Source organism: Talpa occidentalis, unplaced genomic scaffold (assembly GCF_014898055.3).
Source record: "Talpa occidentalis isolate TD23 unplaced genomic scaffold, MPIMG_talOcc4v2.1 talOcc4.4, whole genome shotgun sequence".
NCBI classification, from domain to species: domain Eukaryota; kingdom Metazoa; phylum Chordata; class Mammalia; order Eulipotyphla; family Talpidae; genus Talpa; species Talpa occidentalis.
Window position 1 is genome coordinate 50,635,566 of NW_023604295.1, and position 26,117 is coordinate 50,661,682.

Here is a 26,117-nt window from a genome sequence, read left to right on the forward strand (position 1 = left end):
ATTTCATATGACTTTTTTCCATTTAATGCCTATAGTGATTGCAGGTTTTCTTCCTGCTTCTTTATGATATTCTGTAGTTTTTTTCCTCCTAGTCATAGGGGTGAGATATTCTTTAAGAAAGTCTCTTTTATCACTTTCATTGACTATAATCCTTATTAATTGTCCTCACATTGTGTTAATGCTCCATATATTGTCCCAAATATCTTAGTATGTGTGAGCATAATGCCCAAGGCCCCAGCAAGACTTCAGTCCACCTTTGACTCTAGCTTTTTTTCTGACAGATATTTCCCTTTCTGTCTAACTTGGTTCATTTTTTATTAATCAAAATGAAACTATATTTGTTTATTTGAAGCAAATAGGAAATACAATCACATTAGTGGAATCTCCCATATTTTCTGCATTTATTAACATTTCATAGTAGCCTGTCTTTATTTCTAATAAGTCCACTAGGATCTGTATGTTAACCTTTGTTAAGGTTATTTATAGCATGGTAATCCCCTAATGAAAGATGCACTGTAATTATATTAATGTGTCTAGTACTTGATTTGGATCATGTTGTACTAATTCTTCTGTGGTTGACATATTTCTGTTCTGTCATATAAATAATCTTACATGATTTAAAAAAATTATATCATTTAAGTAAATAGTTAACATTGTACAGTGTGTACATATAAGTATGTATGGTTAAAGGGAGAGAAAGGGGGAGAGAGAGGTTTAAAGCATTTAGTAGAGAGAATTATGAAGAAAAAAAAAGATAGTTCAGGAGACAAGGGGAGATAAGGAGCAGATAGGGAGTAGGTGAGATTGCATTGATAAAACAGCTTTGTACCTAAACAAGACAAACTTAATTCTTTTCAGTAAAGCAGGAAAACTGTAGCAGAGGTGGTTACATTATTCTGATTCTAAACTGCTCTCCCCTTTAACTCTTTGGACTTGACTTGTTTTCATATATGGACCTAAACTGGTGCTTTATACGAATACCTGAGTAAAGTTGAGAGGTTTGCACTTAAATTCATTTTTGGGCACTTTATGATTTGTGCTATACTCATGTCTACAGGGAAAAATTGGTCTCTCTAAGTACAGAGTAAGTGACTGTCAATTTGATTGTGTGTGAAAGCTCCTATTCTATCATGTGATATTAACAGGAACCCAGAATCAGCAAACTTGTGTTTTTTTGGAACTGCTTTTCTTCAGCATGCTCAATACATAGCACGAGCATAGGAAAATAAAACTATTCAAGCCTCACAGGTGAGATATGAATTCTTCATCCTCTTTTACAAATACTGTAATGTTTTGTGATTCTCCTTCATATCAGGAAGAAAAAGAATCTTTCCAGTTATTTCTTTAATGAATCAGTTACTTTATGGAGCTTTTGAAAATGTTATTTTTCAGATAGATTCAACAATCTTACCCCTATTGTGTAATTTAGTGGTAAGCTTTCCTCATTCATCTTACCTGGGAAGGTCAAGCATTTTATGACCTCAAAAAGCCTGATCTTTCTTTTATACAGACAATTACCTAAATGTTCCCATTATTTAGAATGGATATTTCAACCATCTCAAGGTTTACTTTTACTAGGATTCTCAAGTGTTTTCATTTATTGAATTCTGAATCCAGCTGAAGCAGCTTTTATAATATCTAAAATCATATTTTCTCATTTTATTTAAAATTTATGGTAGTATGACAAGCTGTTGTAATGTAACGGTAAACTTTACATTTAGATGTTATAGCTTTCACATTTTTTGAAAAAGCCTCGTTGAAGCTAAAAAATATTTTGACACCATAGACTTTGGAGATTTATGTAGCCAGAACAGATAAGCAGAATTGGATGTCAGAAAAATAGAGTACAACTTACTGGTTTTCACAAATAGAGGGACTGATAAATTAATGAAAGCCAATTGGAAGACGCTATTATAGCAACTATAATGGAGAAGAGAAAATGATAAAACTACTAATTAAATAATATATCTCATGACAATATAGATTAATATACTGTTGTTTAGAATCCAAAGCAATGAAGTTTTAGTTAATTATGTAGTTATTTTGGTGTTGGCATATAATTTTGATACATATTAAATTAGTTTAAAATACTATCAACAGTAGTAGTTATCAACCAGTATCAGGTAAGGGAATTTTTGGTACTTTGGATGTATGAAGGTTTAATCTAATTGGAAATTTAGAGGAAAAGATTTTGAGGAAGAAAAATTTTTATAAGAGATGTAATGCAAATGTAACTTGAAATGGCCTGACAACATTTTCAATAAAACACTGTGAGAGAAATCTGTAAACATCTTGAAGACAAAAGAATCATGAGCAATGAGCAAGATGAGTTTATTACAAACAAATCATGTCTGGCAAAATTAATCGTTGTTTAAAATAGAAATGCAGAATTAACATGGATAAAGGGAATGCATTTTTTGAACTTCAACCAAGGATTTGTTGTCACTTTTCAAAAATAATGTTAAAATTAAGACACAAATAATCTGATAGATTGAATATTTATGGAAATATGATAAATCTGCAAAGGCCAAAATGTAATGTGAAGAATATTCCCAAATTGTTTATGGTACTAGGTTGCAGTAACAAAGGTGACATGACAGGGTTGGGTCCCCCTTTAATCTCCATCATCCCTCCATATATTCATACAATTCTTGTAGAAAGTAGCATGCATATTATACAAAAGCTGCATTTACTATGAGTCCTTATCCCAAGGAATGACTTTTTTTGTAACTGGAAATTTGTAAATTTTGGCCACCTTCACATAATTTTCCACTTCTGCCCCAGCCCCATCCCTCATCTCCACCTCTGGAAACCAACCACCAATCTGTTATCTGCATTTATGAATTCTTTTGTTTAAGAGTCCACACGATCCCATTATATATATGTGCATCAATAAGGTAATTATCATTTTCTGTCTGATTTATTTTACTTAGCTTAATATCCAGTTATGATATGCAAATAGCACAAGTTCCTTCCTTTTTATGGCTAAATGATATTCCATTGTACCTATACCACATTTTCTTTATCCATTCATCCTTCATGGACATTTAGGTTGCAGTCCATATCCTGGTTATTGTCAATAATGCTACAATGATCATTTCTGTGGCACTATATTTTGTCTAGAAACTCTTTCAAAATAAATGTCATCAAATCTATCTTCAGCTTTTCTCTCAAATGTTCTTATGTTAGGATCAGAATATACCTCAGTCTGGGATTCAAGTTAAAAATATAGTACCTATGTATTGTAGGTGTTTGTTTTATATTTATGACTTTATATAAACTTATTTTTTTCCTGTATTCATTTTTTATACTAAATATATTTGAACGTTTACATAATGCCTGCAAGAAAGTGATTTGGTAGTGAGTCACTTGTAGCTAAACTGATAGAGTTCCTAATATTTGGAGATAGACAGTGAGTTTATAAATAAGTAAAATGGATGCAGAGTGATAATCCATGAATAAAGTTAAATTGGATAGTTAAATGAAGAGTCATTTACATCAGAAAGGGTAGGGATGGGTATAAAGAATGATGATGTGTCATTTGATGCTTGAATGATAAACAGGTTAAGTTACCATGAAAGAGATCTGGGAGAAGAGCCTTTAGAAGAACCAGTTCAAAAGCCTAAAACCAGTTGGCCTTATAAAGTAGTAGAAAGAAAACCCATGTGCCTGCATTTTAGTAAAAGTGTGTGTGTGTTTATATATCTGTGTGTGTTGTGGTAATTTATTGTCCACCTTGTATTTGTGCTTGTGTGAAAGTTAGCGTGAATAGGGCATAAAGTTAACATCCTGTATGTTTTATTAGGCATCTCAATGATCAATAATTTCTAAATAGAAATATAGGTATTTGAAATAAAATAAGAGTGATTGAATTGATTGCATCTTATCAGCATTTGTTGAATTAAAGAAAAGGTCATGCATTGGTGTCTGGTTAGAAATAAAAGAAGTGTCAAGAATGGGAAAAGTATTGATACAGTGAGACTTTTGGAGAAATTGGAGGTTAGCATTTATCTCTTTGACTTTAAGACCATGGAGATTTCAGGTTCACATGAACAATGAACAACGCAGCCCCAACAAATATTTGTTGAATCAATATACATTAGTTTAAAAATCATCTTTTTTTTATAAATTTTATTTTTATATTCCCATACAATTGCAACCCCCTTATTTTGACCCCAATCCCTCCCCTCCCCGCCCCCACCCCCCATAGAGTGTCTCTGGTTCATAGTTGTTTGTTGATTTTGATTTTCACTTTCTTATAGTTATTCATTTTCCTGGTCCCTTATTTAAGTTTTCTAGATTCCTGCTATGAGTGTGACCATCCAGTATTTTTTTTTTCTTTCTGGCTTATTTCGCTGAGCATGATCCCTTCCAGCTCCATCCATATTGCTGCAAATTGCATGTATTTATCTTTTTTGAATGCTGAGTAATATTCCATGGTGTATATGTACCACATCTTCTTGATCCAGTCATCTATTTTTGGGCATTTGGGTTGTTCCAAAGCTTAGCTATTGTAAACAGTGCAGCTATAAACATAGGGGTACAGGTGCTCTTTGGAATTGATGTTTCTGTGTCCTTTGGGTAAATACCTAGAAGTGGAATTGCTGGATCATATGAAGCTCTATGTTTAGTAGGTCCAGAAATCTCCACACAGCTCTCCATAGTGGTTGGACCAGTTTGCACTCCCACCAACAGTGCAGGAAAGTTCCTTTTTCTCCACAACCTCGCCAACATTTGTTGTTGCTCGTTTTTTTAATATGTGCCATTCTCACTGGTGTAAGATGGTATCTCACAGTAGTTTTGATTTGCATTTCCCTGATTACAAGTGATGTTGAACATTTTTTCATATGCCCGTTGGCCATTTGCATTTCCTCTTCAGAGAAGTTTCTTTTTAGCTCTTCTGCCCAATTTTTGACAGGATTATTTTCTTTGTTGTTGTTGAGTCTCATCAGCTCTTTGTAGATTTTTGTGATCAGTCCTTTATCATTAGTGTTGTGTGCAAAAATGTTCTCCCAGTCGGTGGGGCTTCTCTTTGTTTTGGTTATTGTCTCTTTTGCTGTGCAGAAGCTCTTTAATTTGATGTAGTCCCAGCTGTTTATCTTTGCCTTCACTATCACTGCTTTGGGTGACATGTCTGTAAAGATGTCTTTGATGTGCATATCACATAGTGTTTCACCTATATTTCCTTCTATGTATTTTATGGTTTCAGGTCTTATGTCTAGTTCTTTAATCCATTTTGAGTTGGTTTTTGTGTATGGTGTGAGGTAGTACTCAAACTTCATTCTTTTGCATGTAGCAACCCAGTTTTCCCAGCACCATTTATTGAACAAAATTTCTTTGCTCCAATGCATATTCTTTGCTCCTTTGTCAAAGATTAGTTGACCATAAATCTGTGTGTTTATTTCTGGATTTTCTATTCAATTCCATTGGTCTGTGTGTCTGTTCTTGTTCCAATACTATGCAGTTTTGATGATTATGGCTTTGTAGTATAGTTTGAAGTCTGGGAGTGTGATGCCTCCATTCCCTTCTTTTTTTTTTTTTTCAGGAGAGCTTTGGCTATTTGGGGTTTTTGGTGATTCCATATGAATTTCATCAATAATTGTTCTATTTCTTTGAAGAATGACATTGAAATTTTTATTGGAATAGCATTGAATCTGTATATTGCTTTTGGTAGGATGGCCATAAAAATCATATCTTAATCTATTGAAGGGCAGCAATTTTTGCATTATTCGGAAGTAAGGACACAAAAATAGAACCAGATTATGGAGGACTTCAAGAACCTAGAACAAATGATTCACTGCTGCCTGTTTGCTGTGCACTCTACATTCTTTCCTATGTATCTGTTCTTTAACTATTTTATTCAGGATTCTGAACATTTTGTTATGTTTTGCCTATATCTGTATCTTACTGGTACCTGCCTGATTGCATTTATAGAGAGAGATTAAGTCAATAAATATTTATGGAAAAAATATATAACTGAAAATTTCTACACAAATTCTAAAGATGAAATTATTGCTCTTTCCTTTCTTCTCCTCTTTGACACAAAGTGGGCTTGTATTAAATATAACATGTCACAAGAAAACCCATCATTTTATGAAGGACTGATGCTGAAAATGTATTGTGGTATGTATAATTGCGGTGTCTGCAGTCAAATTGGATGTGAATCTTGGTTCTGCCATGCAGTAGAGGGGTAATCCTTTGCTAATCACTTAATCCCTCTGTGCTTCAGTAGTAATCATCAATAAAATGGGGGCAGTGATATCTGACATCTAGCTACCTACCTCCTAGAGTTTTTGTGAAGGCTCAATAAGTAAATACACATAAATCACTTAGAATGAAACATGAATGCAGGAAACTTTTATGTGTTTGCTATTCTCTGTAAATCTTTCGAAGTAATGTGAAATTTCTTTCTGACTCTTCCTCCTCTAGAATTACAAAATTATAGGAAAATTTTTGCTGCTTCTAAAATCCGGAATGATTGGAAAACTATGCTATTTTGTTTTAAAGCTCAAAGCACTGGTAGTATAATTATCATAAAAGGAGATATAATTAGCCTTTAACCAAGACTAAATTAAGCAGAATTATTTTTATACCTCCCCTTTTAGAAAAAAGGAAACAAATCACAGGTAAATAATTTATTAGTAATAATATCTTCCAAAACCTACATTGAGTATCATTATTTACCTGAGTCATTGCATATTCAGTGTAATTTCCTTTAAGTATTTAGAATCCTGGACAATTAGAGGACAAGCAGCTTTTAGTTGGGTTCCTGGCCTTCTGGACATATTATACAAATTTTTTTGAACAGGTATGTTTTACTAGAATTTCTTATTTTTTTAATCACCTTTTCAGAGGGTCTTATGATTCCCTAAAAGATTAAGATCCCTCCTCTAAGATAATATTTACTTTTTCATCAATTCAATCACATCATCGGTCAATCAATAGATCATTTATATTAATTTAGTAGGGACTAGTTCTATTTGTCCTGTCCCAAATTATGGTGAAATAAAGTATCTGACCAAGGATAAGGGAAAATTGGAAAGAAGGAAATTTACTGATCTCTAAATCTTAAAAATGTGTTGTATTTCTTAAGGACTTATAAATTCACATTTATTTGGGTGTTTTTAATTACTTTTAATGGAATATTTTAAAATAATCATTTTGTGAAGCCATAAAAAATGTACACAGTACAAGCTCAAAAATTTTATGGTTTTTTTTAGTTGAAGGAGATTAAGTAAATAATTCAGAAATGTGTTCTGTTTACCTGTTAATAATTAAGCAGGTTATACTGTGTACTTTTTATAGTCATCGAGTTTTAATTTATTTATTTGTTGGTATGTTGGTTTTTAAGAATTTATTTGAGGCATTCTGCTATTGGGAAATAAAAATAAACAGTAAAGTTGCATACAAAGAAGGAAAGGGCTTGGTTTACCTTTAAAAATACAAGTGAGAAAAAATAAATTGATTGGATTTTAGGGTTAAAAGCAATATTTAGTACATAATCTTTCTTAACTTTCCTTTTTGTTTGTAATGGAAGCTGAAGTGTCTAACAGCAAGTATAATTGAGTCAAGTGCATGGGCAATTTGTCGTTGCCCTGTTTGGTTTTAAATTACTTCAGTATGGTAACCAGTTCACTTTTATGGACCCTTGGAGAAATCTACTATAGAACTTAATCAGATTTCTTGGGTATTTAAAAAATTCTGAAAGTACCCAGAGCATCCCCACCTTAAGAAGCACCATTATGGATAAACTAGAACCTATTCAGTCTTAGAGGGAACACATCTTACTCTTTGGACCATGTATGTATCCCTTCTTTCTGATGTTCTTTAAATATTATAAACTGGTTTACTCTTGCCATTTTTGATGAAATAGATCCAAACTTCATATTTAAATGTGTATTTAATGAAGACTTGTTTTCTGTAATTATTGATAGAGAATAGCTTTTAGCAGTTGCTACTCATTTTGTCCTAAGATGTCATTTGCTTCATTTTGATTTTTACATATTTGCAGTAATATTTCTCCTACTTCCAAAATAGATTTGGTGCAGCTGCATCTGCTCTCTTGGCATACATTGTCTTCCTGTACCAGTCCTGTTACTAAAATTGATGTTTTATCTGTTTTCTTTTAAAATAGTATGATTATTATATAACCAGGACCCGAAATGTCTTGTTTTCTACATTCCATGTATATCGATATTATATATATTTTGATATCTGCTAAGAGGTGGGGAAGAAAATGTATTTTCTCATGTTCTTAGCCAGTTATCTCAACACTGTGGCAAAGCTCTCTGTAATATTTACCTCATACTGAAGTCCCCATAATCTGTTCTGATTTGTCTTCATTGTCCACATTAGACTGTCACTTATAGTTCAGTCTTTGGTAAAATGTAACCTGCTGCTACTCATTTACTGTGGGACTAAAACCTAACAGTTGACATTTTTTTCTGTTGTAATCACTTATTTTTTTAATTATAAAAATAATTATATAACTTTACAGCATGAGAACTCCTAAAAATAATTTTAGTTCTGTTTAGTTCAACAAAATTTTTTTGAGTGTTTGCTGTATACCGGACCCTGTGCTTATATGAAGAACATATAAATAAATCTGGTAGTAAAGTCCTTGTGCTAGAAAAATATATTTTGTTGAAGGCAGAGAAAGCATGTACATGGTCAAGATAGTGGCCTAAGATTAATAAGGTCATTTTTTTATGATTTTATTTAATCTATGCCTTTTTGGCTCAGCTATTTTATTTATTTCCCCTTTTTAATTTTTTTAAAGATTTTATTTATTTATACAAGAACTGGGGTACAAGTCAGAGGCACCAGAGGGTGAAAGAATTCACCAGAGACAAAGTGGGGAGTAGAACAGGCAGACAGACCAAAGACACTGCTGTGGGGAGCAGCAGGTGAGGCAGGAGAGGTCTGCCACGCCATGTGGGTTTCTCCCTGGCCGGACAGAATCGAACCTACACTGTAGAGGCCGTGGACAGTTTCACAGCCTGACGCTCAACCTGCTGCACCACCTGGGAGGCCCTCCCCCTTTTTTATTTCTTTTTAATTTAGAAAAGATTACTTATTAAGTGACATTGACGTAACAGTTAGATTGATTCAGGCATATGAAATATGGTGACTTTTTCATATTTATGTAGTCTATTCACTTTTTCTAATTAATGAACTGATAATTATGTCCTCCTATTTTAAGTTCTGTAAATGTTTATTGAATTCTTGCTAGTCACTATTTAAGGAGTTGAAGGGAAATAAAAATTTAACAGTTTATCATCAGTGGGGGAATTCACTATTTATAAAAATAATACAATATAACAAAATATTGATTATTGAGAATGCATACTTTTTGCTGTGTGCTAGCCATTGTTCTATGCAAGGTAATATTTCCTATCTCATTTTTTCCTTATAAGAGCCCATATTGTCTCTAGGTATCTTTTGATTCTCTTGCTTCACTCAAGTTTTTTCTTATTGTTAACCTCCTCTGAGAAGCGTTCTAGTCCAAATCTTCTAAAATATCAGCCCTCTAACTCTCAATGTGACTACCTTCTTTTCTTTATCCTCATAGTATTTTATTAACTGACATTGTAAGTCTAACAATGCATTTGTTTGTTTCTCCTGCTAGAATGAACATTGAATGGAAAACTAAATTTTGCTTCTTTAAGCCAAAATTTCTTTATCTTTAAACAGATGTAAACTTAGTGCCTGTTTTGCAGGTTGGTCAGGCTGTTCATTTTTTCACTTAATAAACATGCCAGTATGTGGCAGACAGAATATTCATGAAAATGGTCATTGAGACATTGAAAAGACAAAATGCCTGCCTATATGCATATTAAAAACCAATTAAAGTAAATTAATATCTCTAGATCTTTTTCATTTTTTAATTGGTGGAAATTGTTTATTTTTTAATTAATTTTTTTTTATTTTTTACATCATTGTTCATTTTTAAACAATAATTGCTTCCCCCACTCCCACAGGTGTAGTCCCCTTAGAGTTTCCTTCACCAATGCACCCGTGCACCATCACCTCAGTCCCCTGTGCTCCTCTCGCTCCTCCTCCTCAGCAGCATGTCTCTGATTTATAATTGTCTGTTTTCGCTTTGTTGTGCTTCATACTGTTATTATTTTTTTACACTGATGTCTTATTGGGTTCCCCTATATTCCTGCTATAAGTGAAACCATCCAATATTTTTCTTTTCCCTTCTGGCTATTTCACTGAGCATATTTCCTTCTAGCTCCACCCATGTTGCTGGGAATGGCATGAGTTTATCTTTTTTGATTGCTGAATAATATTCCATTGTGTATATATACCACTTCTGGAAATGCAAATGGTCAACATGCATATGAAAAAATGTGCAACATCCCTTATAATCATGAAATGCAAATCAAAACCACATTGAGATACCATCTTACACCAGTAAGAATGGCACATATCAAAAAAACTAGCAACAACAAATGTTGGTGAGGGTGTGGTGAAAAGGAACTCTCCTACATTGCTAGTGCGAGTGCAGACTGGTCCAACCACTATGGAAAGCTGTCTGGAGGTTCCTCAGTCTACTAAAAATGGAGCTATGATATGACCCGGCAAGTCCACTCCTAGGGATCTACCCAAAGTCCACAAAAACATTGATTCAAAAGAAACCTGTACCCCTATGTTTATTGCAGCACTGTTTACAATAGGTAAAACCTGAAACAACCCAAATGCCCAAAAATAGATGACTAGATCTTTTTCATTTTAATGAGTCTTTGACTCTAGATATATTGGTTTATAGTATCTGCTTATGTTTATGTTTGTATCTCTACTAGTAAAACTGCTTTGAGACTTTGAATGACTGAAACTTTCTGGAGATTGTTAGTAAATGTGACATCAGGATCATCAGTGAGATTTTATCACAAACTTAGATCAATTACTGAGGACATAGGATATCAAACTAAATTTTTAACAGGAGAGTTGTTAATACTTAATATTTTTATAGTCATACTCACCAAAATTACTTTAAGGCACCTCAGCATCCTGCTTATTTTACCACTCACATTCCTAGCTTTGATTCTATACTATCAAGAGCACTTGGATGGAAAGGAATTTTAAAAATAACTCAGTCCTTTCCTTGCCATCCCTGCTTGCAAATCTGAGTAAGATCCTACTATTAGTGTTGCTTGCTCAAACAGGCAAAATGAAGCCACAATCTAGTGCCAGTGCATTAGGTACTGTAGATCAAACTATATTGAACATGTTATACTCTGCTCCCTTTTTCTTCCTACACATTTACTCTCTATTCTGTTTGGATTATTCTTTTTTATGTAATTTGCCTAGCTATTTTGAGGGTAGGACCTGTGTCTTATCTTTGTATACTTCCTAACTCACCAGTGTTTTCCAGTCTATAATACATAGGTAGAGAGTTTACAAAATCTCTGAAAATTAAGAGCAAACAAATCAATGAGATGAATTGGGATTAGTTTTTTTATATATACATGTAAAAACTTTTGTTTATGTTAATATTGCTTCTAATAACAATATAATAAATACCTTGTTCTCCATCTAAACCCCATACACACAGTGGTTTAGGCTGTATATTTATGTCACATTTTACTGAGTAATTGTATGGCACATACAAATATGAACCTGTTGGCTTTTGTTTTTCTTTTCAACACAATAAATGTTTGTTGACATATACAAATTCAGCTACCTATTTCTCATGATTAGTCATAAATATATTATGAAAATGCAGATTTTTCCTTGGCAGATTTCTAATTTTGAGTATTTTTTTTACAGTCATATAAAAAGAAGTGATAATAAGAATTGCCCTGTGAGACTCTGAAGACTGACGGTAATATCCAATCATACTTACTTGAATTGAGTTTATCTTCTTGAAAAGTTTTATAATACTTAAGGATTTGGCTATGATATCAGATCATTCAGTTACTGCTTTTCAGCACATTAAATATATTTTCTTTGTCCACCTAATAAATAATCTAAAATAATAAATCAAAAAGAAAAGAAACCTGTCATCTCAGAATATTTCAACCTAACTGGATATTGCTATACCCTTTGGTTTTCTCTATGGGAATATATTGTAGCCTCTCCCTTTTTTATTTTAATCAGTTTGAAATCTTATTTTATATCTTGCCCTTTTCTTAAATGGTTATTTTAGTTCATAGCCAAAAAGTCAGTACCTAACCCTCCTCAGGTAGAGCTGTGCAACTAACTGTAAGAAATAAAAATACATTTGTTGGGGATGAGATTTAGTGGCTTCTCGTTGTCAATAGTCCAGAATTTCAGGCAAGAAGTTTACAATAGACCTGTGTTGCTGCATTGTGTATAAAGAGCTCATAGGGATTGAAGACAGTTTCTTAGACAAGAGGGGGCTGTAATTACTTTGCTTCTTACATGCATGGTTAGATCTTCCAGGAGAATAACATGGTAGGGTAATTTATTATAGAAGAGTAAATCACAGATTACACTGGAGGGGGATGGGTAGTGTGATCTAACCATCAGTTTTGTGAATACATACACTTAAGCATGTGTGATAGCTTGTTTTTAATTTCTTTACACCAGTGCACACCTCAAACATTCCGTTTAGCAGTGGGATATGCAAATTGTTCCAAATGCAGCAGCAGTACTTTCACCTGAATGTCAAAACTGTCAGAGAGCTTTAAATCAAATCTTTATAACATTTAAAAAAAAGCCAGCACCAAGATTGAGGCACCATCACTGCAAAAACTTGATTCCTGTACTTTCAAACAGCTCCTGTATGTCAACAGGGTAATGTCAAAGTTCTAATTCACCTGCTTTCTAATTTTAACCTTTTAAGGATTTTATTTTATTTGGCTTAATTACAATATTTTCTACAAATTAATGATAAATGCCTTGATTAATAAAACCAAATGTCAGAGAAAATGACAACTTGATGAAAAATTAATACTCGGCAATATTTTTAAGGTACAGAAGTACTAGATACATACTCTTTAATCTCATACTTCATCAGCTCTTTTTGAAGGTAGGTAACTAGAATTCTCCTTGTGCCGAAGTTTTCAGAGCCACATATGTAGATGCATTTTAGCAGTATAATTTTCAGCTGTTGGTTTTACTACTAGCTGTTAGAAATATAGTTTTAATAATTATTTGTCCCTTAATATTCACAAAATCAAGGTAAACTATATTTGTGTTTGGTTATACACGTGAAGCTACCTACATGCTAAGAATTCAGATAGCAACTGTGTTTGTGGGTGTGTGTAGGGGGCTGAGGGGGGCATTGTGTGTTGCAAGAAATCTCATGGTGGAAAATGTAGTAGTAATTGGTGATTGGATATCTGCTGGGCTGTTAATTCATTTGGTAATGAACATTTCAGCTGTTATGTTTAAAAAGTATTCAGTAAAAATAATATATGCAAAGAGAGAACATAGCCTTTCAAAGAGAAATAGATTTTAACATGGGATTTGCTTTTTTAAAATATATTTTTTTCTGAAGTTACATTAAAAGACCTGAATACCAATAAAGTGTTGTAACTTGCATTTCCTCCTGAAAATAGGTGATTACATAAAAAAACTAAATAATAAGAAATATAGCTTTTATTTTTCTCCCTTTACTACTGAAGATATTAGAGTTGAAAGATAAAAAAAATTCATGTATTTCGATCCACACAAATCTCAGAGTGATTTTTTTGAATATAAATACTTAAATATTCAATGAAATGTTATGCAGAAGTGTTACTGTGCAGGATTGTGGTGGTTTGTTGTTGTTTTTTCCTCCCACATTTCACAGATAAAGCTGCCAGCCAAATGAGGTAATGCACAATGACCTCTTCTGTGTTATGCTTTTGTTTGGTTTGGTTATTCAGCAATCAGAAGAGCCACATAACACACTGGCAGTGAGATATACTCACTTTGACCATCTGTTCATGTAACATCATGATGGCCATACCTATCAATAGAAATTTTTGCCAAATAATGTTAAAATTCCTTTTATTTTCTGTACCATATTAGTAGTTTCCAGGTATATATTTCATCAGACATTTTACTATGTATAGTGTGACAAATAGAGGCAATTTGTGGTCAATATCTGTAAATATAATTTATGTCCATCTAAAGGGAAAATATTCTTCCATGGAGCTTTCTAGTACTTTTTAAAATTATAGGTGGATTGTGTTAAATCTTCCCTTTAGCTGACTCTAGGTTTTATTGTCTTTGTGTCTTGCCTGGTTCCAGGCATCCTGTCTGTACTGGCAAAGCTTCTTGATGAGGAGAGGCCACCAACATTGCTGCCCTGATTTCTTATATACCTGCCATGAATAATAGATCTGTCAGCGAGTTAATCATTGCATTTAACTGTCTCTGTTCCCTCTTAGCTGATCACTGCCCAGAGGAGTTTAAATTCCCTTGCAACACAAAGCTTCTATTATGTTTCTATACCTGCATTTATTTGAATATGAAGCATCCATTCTTTTTTCTTGTTATAGCAATAAATAAGACATGGCGCACTACTTTGACAGTTCTTTTTTTTTTTTTTTAATAGAGGCATGCTTTATTTATTTGTTTGTTTGCTGGTTTGTTTGCTTGTTTTGCTTATACATGCACTGGGTACAGTCAGAAGTGCGGGAGGGAGGGTGAGAGAATTCACCAGAGCCAGAGCGGGGAGCAGAGCAGGCAGAAGGACCGAAGTACACTGCTGAGGGGAGCAGCGGGCGGCAGGAGAGGTCTGCGCGCCATGTGGGACCCTCCTCTGGTGGCCGGGGAGCAGCCGGGGATTGAACCGGCGCCGCAGAGGCCGCGCGCAGTTTCGCAACCCAGCGCTCAACCGCTGCGCCACCGGGGAGGCCCTACTTTGACAGTTCTTAAATTACCTATTAAAATTGTGCTTTTTTCTCCTTTGTTTATGCTATTCCTCAATATTCCATCAATTTACTTCCACATAAGTATCATTAACTTTTTCCCAGTTGATGCAACATTGGTTAAGGAAATACTAATAACTACCTTGCAACCTAGTTTTAAAAGTTTTTAGTTGAGGTACTAGAGAACACTGGCCAGCCACAATCCTCCTGCCTTTCTTGTCTTTATCCCTTCTTTCTAGCCTCCAGCAAATATTTATTGACTGTCTGCTCTGTGTGAGAAATTTCTACATGTTACATATAACTGATGAGCAAAATAGTTCTTACCCTTACGGAGCTGCAAACTAATAGGAAGATATACTAAACAAATATCACAAACATAGTAATATAATTTGTGACTTACTTTGCTGGACTGATCAATTCTAGCATGGGCTTGAGATTTAGTCCAGAGTGAAGGAATTATCTTCAGGGACCTACCTTCTTCTAATAGTAAATTTCCTTGAGATTTAACAAAATGTAAGCAGGCCATTATTGCCAATTATGTTTTAAGGGTCAAGAGGCCTTGGAATGAAGGCAGGTGAAGCAATATTTGCCTTAGAAAGGGGTAATAAAGAAAACAGAAAACTTAACTATATATGACACAGGTGATCTCCATACATATTTTCAAATCTTAGATTAAAAAGTCATGGGAATCTCTGAGATTTTTTAAACTAAAAAATTGTTTCTTTTAAAGATTGTTTATTGATAGGACAGAGTTTGAGTTTGTGAATTTGAGTTATAGTAGTACTTATGAAAAATCGTGTGATGGAAACAATTTTCCTTCTTCTTTTTGGACATATGTGTGAAGTATTTTTGTCTTCCAATCAGATTCCTCATTATGCTCCCTTTGGATTTGTGTAGTGTTTGGCCTTCCTGCCTTGCATGCACATTCAAAGGCATTCCAAGTCATTATGCTGGACTTCAACCTGATCAGTGTAAAGGCCATTTCCTCCATCAGCTGTCCACTTGGACATACATTCTTTTTTCTCTCAGAAGATTTTATATGCATTCAGAGTATATTAGATGGATTTGTCAAATTACTCATAGATAATCATTTTTTTCAAGTTATAATTTGAGCTATGACCTTTCAAACTATGAATTATAAGGTTTGACCCTATGGTTCACAGTTTGACACAGCAGCCATTAATTACAGTTTTTAAAGGACACTTTATTTCAGTTAGAATTTGTGTTATGAAAACAGTTTAAATATTTTCCCTTTAACTTTCAGAAATAAAAGCCGACATTTAAATGTGCATAAATATATGTGCAGTCAGATATAGTAAATAGCTACCTTCCTTGTATGTGCAACATCAGATGTATTTATGCATATTTATATAAACACATTAGGTCTTATATATACCTATAGAGAGTTTTATATAATAACCTGTGAGTTAACACTAACATCGTACTTATTTTACGTAGTTCTGGCATTAGGATAAGACCGACTTTTTAAATTTGTTTACTGGTATGAGATTCTTTATTGCTATTTGAATCTGTGCTTCTTCCCTTTTCTTTCCCTTGAGCATGTATACGTAAGTAGGTACCCATAAATGCCCAATATGTGACAGTTATTTCAAAATTCTCAAGATGCTTTGAAGCAGCATGGAAGGTGAGAATATAAACTGGCCAAATGGTTTTTGCAAATGTGTGTTGTTCAGGGTACTAAGATGGAAAGTTCATATCAGAAAGGTCAGTTTGGTTAAGTGCAGAAAGACATCCAAATGTGTGAACACTGCTGACATAGCCTCAGTATTTAAAATGAAAGAATTTAATGAAGATATATAATTCAAAGTGTATATATATTTCAGAGTATATAGTTTTCTGTTGCTATTTGATAAAAACCTAATAATATTTAGATTATTTTGTTATATTTTTCCTCATTTGTAGTAATCCATGTTCTTTGTTGCTAAATTCATAAAATTAAATTTAAAGCATTGTGGAGTGAGCTCCCTGGTGGCGCAGGGTGTTAAGTCTCAGCACTATGAAGCTATCGGCAGCCAGTGCAGCACAAGTTCAATCCCTGGCCAGAGAGCTCACCTACATGGCGCAGCAGACCTCTCCTGACTCGCCAGCTGTATTTCAGTTTATTTCAGTCAGTCCATCTATTCTGCTCCCTGCTCTGTCTCTGGTGAATCCTCTCACCTCTCTCCCCGCACCTCTCGCCTACAACCCAGCTCTTATATGCATAAATAAATAAAATAAATCTTTTAAAAATATTATGGAGATATGAATACTTAAAAACATGTGAATAAGTTTCTTAATGGCATATAAACATCCCTTTGTATTCCAATTATTTCTTTTCTTTTTTTTTTTTAAAGATTTATTGATTTAGGGCCTCCCATTGTGGCGCAGCGGTTCAGTGCTGGGTTGCGAAGCTGCCCGCAGCCTCTGCAGCGCTGGTTCTATCCCCGGCTGCTCCCTGGCCACCGGAGGCGGGTCCCGCATGGCGGGCAGACCCCTCCTGCCGCCCGCTGTTCCCCTCAGCAGTGTACTTCCGTCCTTCTGCCTGTTCTGCTCCCCGCTCTGGCTCTGGTGAATTCTCTCACCCTCCCACGCTTCTGACTGTACCCAGTGCTTGTATAAATCAATCAATCAATCAATAAATCTTTAAAAAAAATTATTGATTGATTTATACAAGCACTGGCTACAGTCAGAAGTGTGGGAGGGTGAGAGAATTTACCAGAGCCAGAGCGGCGAACAGAACAGGCAGACTGACTAAACACTGCTGAGGGGAGCAGCAGGCGGGCCAGGAGAGGTCTGCGCGCCATGTGCCATGTGGGACCCTCGCTGGCAGCCAGGGATCGAACAGGCGCTGCAGAGGCTGCGGGCAGCTTCCCAGTCCAGCGCTCAACCGCTGCGCCAGCAGGGGAGGCCCTGTATTGCAAGTATTTCAGAAATGGTTTATTTGGTTTTGTTCAAATTTATTTCTGTGCTAAAGTTAGCATGATGTGTTGCATAGCAAAAAGTTAATAATTTAGGTAATAGTATTGAAAATAAAGAACTTTTAAGGGAAATGAGTCTTCTCATATAGTATTGCTCCTCAAATTTTTCCCTACAAAATATATTCCCCTACTTTGAGTGTGCCACTGTAAGATTCTTTTAAACATTTAATTTTAATAGAAATAGCTTCATTTCACTTTCAGTATTATGATATAACTTTGGTTAACTCTACAATTTCAGGTGGCATACGGTAACAGTTTCTGTAGAGAAAAAACTATAGAAGTTTAAAAACTTCCTCTACTGGAAATAAAATTACATTTGGAGTTAGATGTGTGGTCCAGTGTTGTTTTTTGTGTTTTGTTTTCCTATATTAACTTTAATGAATTTCTCCCAGAGCTCAGATGCTTGGAAAAGTTTTGTTTATTTATTTAGTTATTTTTAAAATATCTTTTTAAATTAAAGTAACATTGTTTGACGATGCTGTGTATGATTCAGAAATGTAGGATCCCCACCTCTTCAGCTACCACATTACACCAAGGCACCCAGAGTAGTCCACCATAGTCCCATAGTCCATTAGTTCCTTCCCACTTTCCTCTCCATCTCCCCCCGCCCCAACACACACTGGTAGCCTCAGTTTTACAGTCAAATTTCTAAGGTTTGTTTTTTGTTTGGTTTTGGTTTTTTATATTCTGTAAGAATTAAACCATTTTGTCTTTTTCTTTCTGGCTTATTTCACTTAGCATAATCCCCATGCAGTTCCCTTAATGTGTTACATATGTCTGGAGTTCATTTTTCTTTATAATAGAGTAGTTTTATATTGTGTATGACCAGTTTATCATATATCTTATTTTACTTACCTGTCCTTCCATAGTTTGGCTATTGCAAATAGTGTGTTTCACTCTTAACTACATACTGTGAGTTGGTTCAAGAAACTACTACTCTGAATAAGTCTCATATGAATGACTCTCAGTCTACTTGCCAGTGAAAAAATAAAAAGGAAAAAATAACACATTTTGGGGTCATTGCTATGGATTGGAGAAACTATATAAATTATTGAGTTTAATGCCTGGCACATAGAAAAATGTTCAATAACTGATAACTATTTAATTTGGCGGAATCTTCACTTCTCAAAACATTTCCTCACTTTACCATGTATATTTCTTTTTCCCTCTGTTATTTTTATGTACCTAATTTTCCCATGCTTACCTATGCACCTGAAGTTACCATCTCACCACAACTATACTGTAAGAGAAAGAAATGATTTCCCAAAATAAATCAGTATGTTCTGAAGGGAAAATTGGTGTTCCAAACAGAGGCAAATATTTAACTATTTATGACATATCATTGAAAAAGTATCCAAGCAGTAGAAAGTTTTTTTTTCTGATTATGTAGTTTGGATTGTATCATATTCATTTTAAAGCCATTAGTTTGTAGTTTTTTAAGGAAATTTTGCCTCATTTTTCTAAAAACGTAAGTAAATTCAGGATAAACTAGTCAAGTGGTTTTGGCTAGTAGATTTTTCAAAGCACAGTAACTTTGAAATTTAGTGTAAAAAACTTTAATTTCTCCAGTATAGTTAATTATTTACAAATTTCCCAGAATGCCCTACAATATGAATTACCCAACTTCTCTCCCCACTAGGTGCCAATCATTCAATCATTTAGATACATTTTGGGTTTTATTAGCAAATTAAGCAAACAAACAGAACCCTTTAATCATTTGAAATAAATATAAAGTATTCGTAAATGCATTATAGTAATCTAGAAAATTTGAAATATTTCAGGTCAAATAGGTTTAGGAAAATTCAGTTTAATATACATGACTTATATAACCTCATCCTTATTTGGTAAAGCTATCTCTTCACTTTCTCCAATTCTCATAATTCTTAGAATCTAATACACAATGACATTGAAAATTCTTTTTAATTTGGTCCCAATCAATTTTTTGAGTGAGTTCCCAACTTCCAAACTTCTCTCCCACCCTTCCCCTTCTGCTTCATCTCCTCTGCTAAGTGCATAGTTCTCAGTTCTTACTGCTCATACTGCACTATTGCTATCTTCTAAATATACTATGGCTGCCCTCCTTTGTGCTTTTACTCTTCTTGTTCATGCAATTTATTATGACTTCATGTTATGTTACTGGCATAGTTCCTATTTACCTTCTAATACAGAATCAGCACATCTTTTTTGTGTGTATTTCCTTCACTTTCACTCATAGGAGCCTATCACATTGTGGCCTAGTCAGTTTTTACTTATGCCTGTCTCCTTTCATAATAGGTAAGCTTCTTGAGGGAAGGGAATAAGTCTTCATTTTTTGTGCCTAACTCAGATCAGGAACTCAATAAATGTTTATTGAATTGATTAGCCTATCAATAGACTTAGATAAACTAAATCATCAATTCTACTTAGAATTTATCCATAGCATCCAGTAAAAAAAAAAAAAAGTAGAAAAAGATTCTAACTAGGAAACAAAAAAGATCCTATCTAAATATCCTTTGTATCACTACATAGTTTTCTCTAGATCTGATGTGTTTTTGTGGTTATACTTCTAGTTTAGGGGATGAAAGTTTTGGCCTATATGCTGCAGTAAAGTTAAATGTAACTTTAAGACAGAAGATATTCAGTGGGCAACATAAAAGATGAAACCAGTGCCTTGTCAAATTGCTTTTAAATCTTAATAGTGAAGATGATAACATTGAAGGATGCATACAGAAAGTCTTAAGAGTGTTCAGTACTGATTTTACACCAACCACTGTCATGTTGTACTTAGTTTGAAACAGCTTTTTATATATATAGACATACCCCAGGATCTGAAATTTAGGCAATAATAAGCCTCTCAAATGGATCTATTTGGAAATCATTATAAAATAATAGCTCCCTTCCCAAAGAAAAATGCAGTTGTGTTAAGGCGGTACTCATTTAATGGTATCTCAACTGAAACAGGTGCCTTACTTGCTTTGTTCTCCAGGAGCAGCTTTATAGATTTAAGCACTGAGTATACAGTACACAGTGGCACTATTAGGAAATCAGAATGAGGCCAAGGGAAAACTCATCTAGGATCCACACACCTAAATGCAGTTAGTAAACAGAGACACTAACTCTCATTAAGCATAATTAAACCTAATATTGACTATAACTGTTACTTACCTTAAACTTCTCTGTAGAGAGTGTGGGAAGGGATTAACCCAGCAGATCGGGACATTAATTACTACCTCTTTCAAATTAAAGTTATCATCAGGAAAGTCTATATTCATAAATAAAACATAGGAAGGACTGAAAGACTGCAAATATGTAAATTTAATTTATAAAAAGGAAAGAAAAGTGTAAATTGAAAAAAAAAATAAGTGAGCTGTGAGGGATGCCAGCCCCAGAAAAATGGAACTCTGGCTAATTGTAACAAAAAATAAACTGTAATAATCACAGAAATGTGTCTTGTTTTATAACTGACAGAACCTGCTACACGGGAGATTCTAGATTAGAGTCCACCTTTTTTATGCAGAGCTTTGACACTCTTGAAACTAACATGGGTTTTGAGGAGAGGATGAAGGGACTGGAGAAATTTCTTTTTTTCCCCCATTGTTTAATAGCCCTTTATTTATGAAATTGATTATAATGATTATATAAATGCTATTTGATTTGTCAGCAAGAAGGCATAGTGCTGTTTTTTGTTCAGTCACAATGATCTGGTAACTGGTTTCCTGCTACTATTTAATAATCTCCTTCTTGGGTGCAATCTAAGGAGTATGTTGTGAAGGATATAAAAATGTCAACTAAATTTAAGATCAACTGTTAAGTTTTTATACTATACTGCTGTTCCAACAGGGAAGCAAGGATCTGAGCGATAAGAATTTAAAGAGAAAAGCAAAGTAATGATAATCCAGACTTATCTGCCAGCCTTAGAAATGTCTTCAAAATCTACCAGCTTGTTTGTTTGTGGTTAATGGATGTTGTTATCTATTACTTCTTTTCTGTTTTCTTTCTAATAAGGAACCATAAACTCATTTCTGCACTTTCTTATTATTTCATCAGGGCGAGGCCCTCATTTTTGGACATTAACGCACATACAGTCTTGCATATGGTTGTAGTATTACCCAGCCTCCTAACCAGGCCTCATTGTTATCATGCTAAATTTTCTCTTTCAGGTGTTTATAGATAACAGAGTAATATAATAGTTGTGCATGTGGAAAAAGGAGCCTAGAAATGAAGCCTTGAGCATGTATTCATTTTTTTAGTAGATGTGAAGTTTAATTTTAGAATAAAACCCCTAATTTTTCCCCCCGAATTTAAAGCTAGTTTCACAGCTCATGAGATGAACTAGTGAAATAGAAATAATTAATGGACAAAAATCTATCCTTCATTTCCCCCATTGAACAAAAATTCACAAACTGGTTGGATGACAGAGGATGAACAAAAACAGTGAGAGTAAGAGTACTTCTATCCTCTGTTCTTGTAATAATCGTGACATTACGAAATAACCATAACAATGGCACTCTTATTAATCAGACATATTTATACAGAATTAGTGTTGGCTTCTGCTCTATATTACCTTTAGTTTTACATGAACTTTTATTATCTGTGCTTATCAAAAGAGACATGGTGAATGAACAAAAGAAGCCCTGTTATGAGACAAGTATTATTTGACATTTTGGGAAGCTCTTATTATAGGGTTTCCTCTTAAGTGAGAATAACGGGAAGGTTGTCATTAGTTGCACTATTACAGACACTCTGGATTTTTAGAAACAGAAATGGAGCCCACTTTTTTCCTTGAAGAAGGTTCATCAGTTAAAAACAATTAGAATGATCCAAGACTTCTGAGACTTGTCCCCCTAATGTCGTCATTTTATCCTGTGAAAGAGTAACCTCCTGAGACATCTCTTAAGGTCATTATTTTTCTGTTGGTTTACAGAGATACATAGATGTGTGGTTCCAATGTGTTTGTTTTGTTTTTGTTTTTGTTCTGTAAGTGAACAATCATCTCTATTCTTCTGGAAAATCTGATTAAGCTAAAATTCAGAAATCTTGCAAGGTCTGTATGCCTTATTGCAAATCAAATGCCTTTTATCTAAGTAATTTTGAAGTTTTCTTATCTAGCTTATCATAGGTCTGTCTGGAAATTATGGTGGAAACAGCATGATTTGGGGTAACATGGAATCTCCTCTGAAAGTAAGTTGGCCCGTATTTTCAGAGACTAATTTTCATGTACTTGTTTGAAGCTTGGGTTAAAAATTTAAGTTCAAAGAATAAAAATAATACTGTTGAAAACAGAATAGGTGAGTCACTACTGCTGTTCTCTATCAGATCAGCGACCTGCTTGAGAATAACAGTGATTCTCAAAGTAAAGGAAGTGAGATTAAAATTACCACCTGATCTTTTCAAATTAACCTCCCCACAAGTTAACAATTATTTGTATAGATGCTTGTCTTAGAGCCAGAGATACTAGAAAATTATTTTATAAGTTGATAGTTTGGCTTCTTCTAATCTTTTAAAGTTTAAATGTAGAAAATAAAGATTTTTTAATGGCAGGCATTTCCTGTGTCCCCAATCATCTTCCTGCTTTGTGTTAGCACTGAGTTTGGGGATCCAGTAAAAACACAAACAAAACTTCCAAATAACATATAAGCTCTCAGGAAGAAAAGTAGACTGCCAAGTTTGGGTTTAAGACACATAAAAAAGCAAGCCAAGATTTCTTAATGTACTTTGAAAGATTATTTAATTCTTAGCCATTCATCTATCCTGCATAGCAATAGGAAAGAAGAAAGCTGTTTTGTTATTTTGAAATACTTAAACTGAACCCTTTAAAAAATTATTTACCTTCCTTTTGTTTTTAATTTCTAATATTTTCTATTATAATTTTCAATTGAATCTTGGAAAGATAAGTAATTTTAGCGGTTACAATTCTACTGTCTCTTAAGTAGGGGGACACTTAATACTTATTTAAATTAAGAGATCATCTTTTTCTGGAGATCAGGGAGTCCTTGGCAATGAATTCTAGGATAAAATGTCTTCATGTTTAAGGACATGAATTGAAACATAGAGAATTCTATATAGCTTTTTTTTTCCCCCACTACTTATAAGGCACTTATTGCCCAAATAGCTTTTGAGGATAATTCAGAGCACTCTATATATACATGCCTTAAGTCCTCCAACAGATTATGGACTGTGGGAGCAAGGAATATATCATTTATTACTCTATATCCCTTTTAGAGTTTTGAATATTACAGTTCTGTGGTGCATGTTTTTAATGTGATTTTTGCTTTAAATATGGACAAACTGAGGTCAGTGAGGAGAGGTACCAAATTCAGTGAACTTTCTTTACATCAGAATGTGATTCATTTTAATTTTCAAATACATAAAATTTTCAAGGAAATAAGTTTACCTCTATGACTCACAAAACATGAGTTTCTCTTACTAGCTGATGATGTAACCTATGACCTAATCTAAAGTTAGTTATACTTTGAGTTTATACCTTGCCTTTCTTAACAAAACCATCCTTTCATTCATTTAAAAAAAACATTGATTATATGTGTGAAATATAGAGCCATAGAAATGAAAATACAGTGTATTTGCTTTCAAGACACGTATAGGCTTCTGGGGTCCCAAATACAATAGAATTCTATAAGTATTAATAGCTTTTAAAAAGAGGTCTAGCAAACTTAAAATGGGAAAATGAAATTTATTTAGATCAAGGGAGGATTCAGAAAAGATGATAGTAATGGAAATTTGAAGGGTGAATAGGACTTTGATAGCTAAAAAGTTTGAGGAAGTTGTATTAGGGAAGAACGTTTCAGGAAATGGTAACAGTTTACATGTAGACTAAGAAGTATGAGAATCCTGGATCATTCAGAAACGACTAGTTGTTCAGCATGGCTGCATCTTAGGCGGAAGTATGAAGGTGAAACTAGATGGGTGATATTAGTCAGAATTTTAAAAGGCTATAAGTGCTAAAGTATCAGATTTTAACCTGTCATGGTGTCATTATAGGATTGGAGGATGAATGTAAGATGGTATAGTTCAGAGGTTAAATCTGTGCCATATAAGGATCAAATAGGTGTGGAGGATGGTGGAGAGTTATGAATGACTTGGCTTCCAGGTTTTGGTAAGATTGAATGTCATTTAGAGATAGAAAATTCTACTAGATATCATCCTCTCTGTTTACTCTGTACTCAAAGTCAATATTTAAACTCTGTTTCTAATTTCCTCACCAATTTATTCATCAATTTACCTGTCTGCCCTGAAACCTCTATCACTTCACCAATGAGATCTCATGAAACGTTTGCTTTTTACTTCCTACTTTTTAAAAATGCTTTTTACCCTTATTTTCTATGGCATCATGTTTTGATTTTCTTCCTATGTCTATTATCATCATTCTCTTAATATCTTTCTTGTAGGCATATTCTCCCGTATAGTTATTACATGTTGGAAATCCTTAAGACTGGATCCACAGCCTTCTATTGATGTTCAAGATAAATTTCTTGTTTTTTTTTTTTTTTTTTTTGGATTATTTATTTATTTATTTATTTGTATGAGTGCTGGGGTACAGGCCACATGGGCGGGAGGGTGAGAGGATTCACCAGTCACAGAGCGGGGAACAAAACAGGCAGGCTGACGAAACACACTGCTGAGGGGAGCAGTGGGCGAGACAGGAGAGGTCTGCCATGCCATGTGGGATTTTCGCCAGCTGGCCGGGATTGAACCCATGCTGCAGAGGCTGGGAACAGCTTCACAGCACAGTGCTCAACCACCTGCTCCACCAGGGAGGCCCAGGATCAATATCTTTAGACAGCTTTATAACCACAACACATTGAGATGTCTTCAGGGATGTGTTATAATTCTTTAAGGTCCTTTTTGGGGGATCATGTTTCAAAGGTTATATTTAAGTTCATTGTCATGTATTCTTTATTACTAGTGATATGTAATTCTCAATAACATGTCCAAAGGGCAACTCATGCAATAACTTTTGTTCTAATTTATACATCTTATAAAATCTTCTTGATGTTTATGTTTTAAGCTTGGGTAATTAATACTCCTCCTTGAATCTCCAATTTTAAATTAATAGTCTATGGGAAGTCATACCAGATCTCTAGCATTCTGTCATCCTTGGCTTGATATTTTACTTTTCCTAAAAGGGTACTGAAATCTAAAGGATGTGCAGATAACACTTTTAATTGCACAGTAAACATTTATAAAAATAATTACTTGTCGGGCCTCCCCGGTGGCGCAGCGGTTGAGCGCTGGGTTGCGAAGCTGCCCGCGGCCTCTGCGGCGCCGGTTCGATCCCCGGCTGCTCCCCGGCCACCGGAGGAGGGTCCCA

At 34.3% G+C, this 26,117-nt stretch overlaps 1 protein-coding gene across 29 annotated transcripts in view; it reads left to right on the forward strand.

The window, feature by feature from the left end:
* ZBTB20 (zinc finger and BTB domain containing 20) overlaps window positions 1-26,117 on the forward strand; it is a 775,686-nt gene that overhangs the window by 122,612 nt on the left and 626,957 nt on the right. For 27 of the 29 annotated variants that reach the window (XR_008553867.1, XR_008553868.1, XR_008553869.1 and 24 more), the window contains one exon: window positions 11,776-11,830. The exons of the other annotated variants lie outside the window; for them this stretch is intronic. The gene's annotated coding sequence lies outside the window, so the exon portion shown is untranslated. The remainder of the gene's footprint in view (window positions 1-11,775; window positions 11,831-26,117) is intronic. 29 annotated transcript variants of the gene reach the window in all.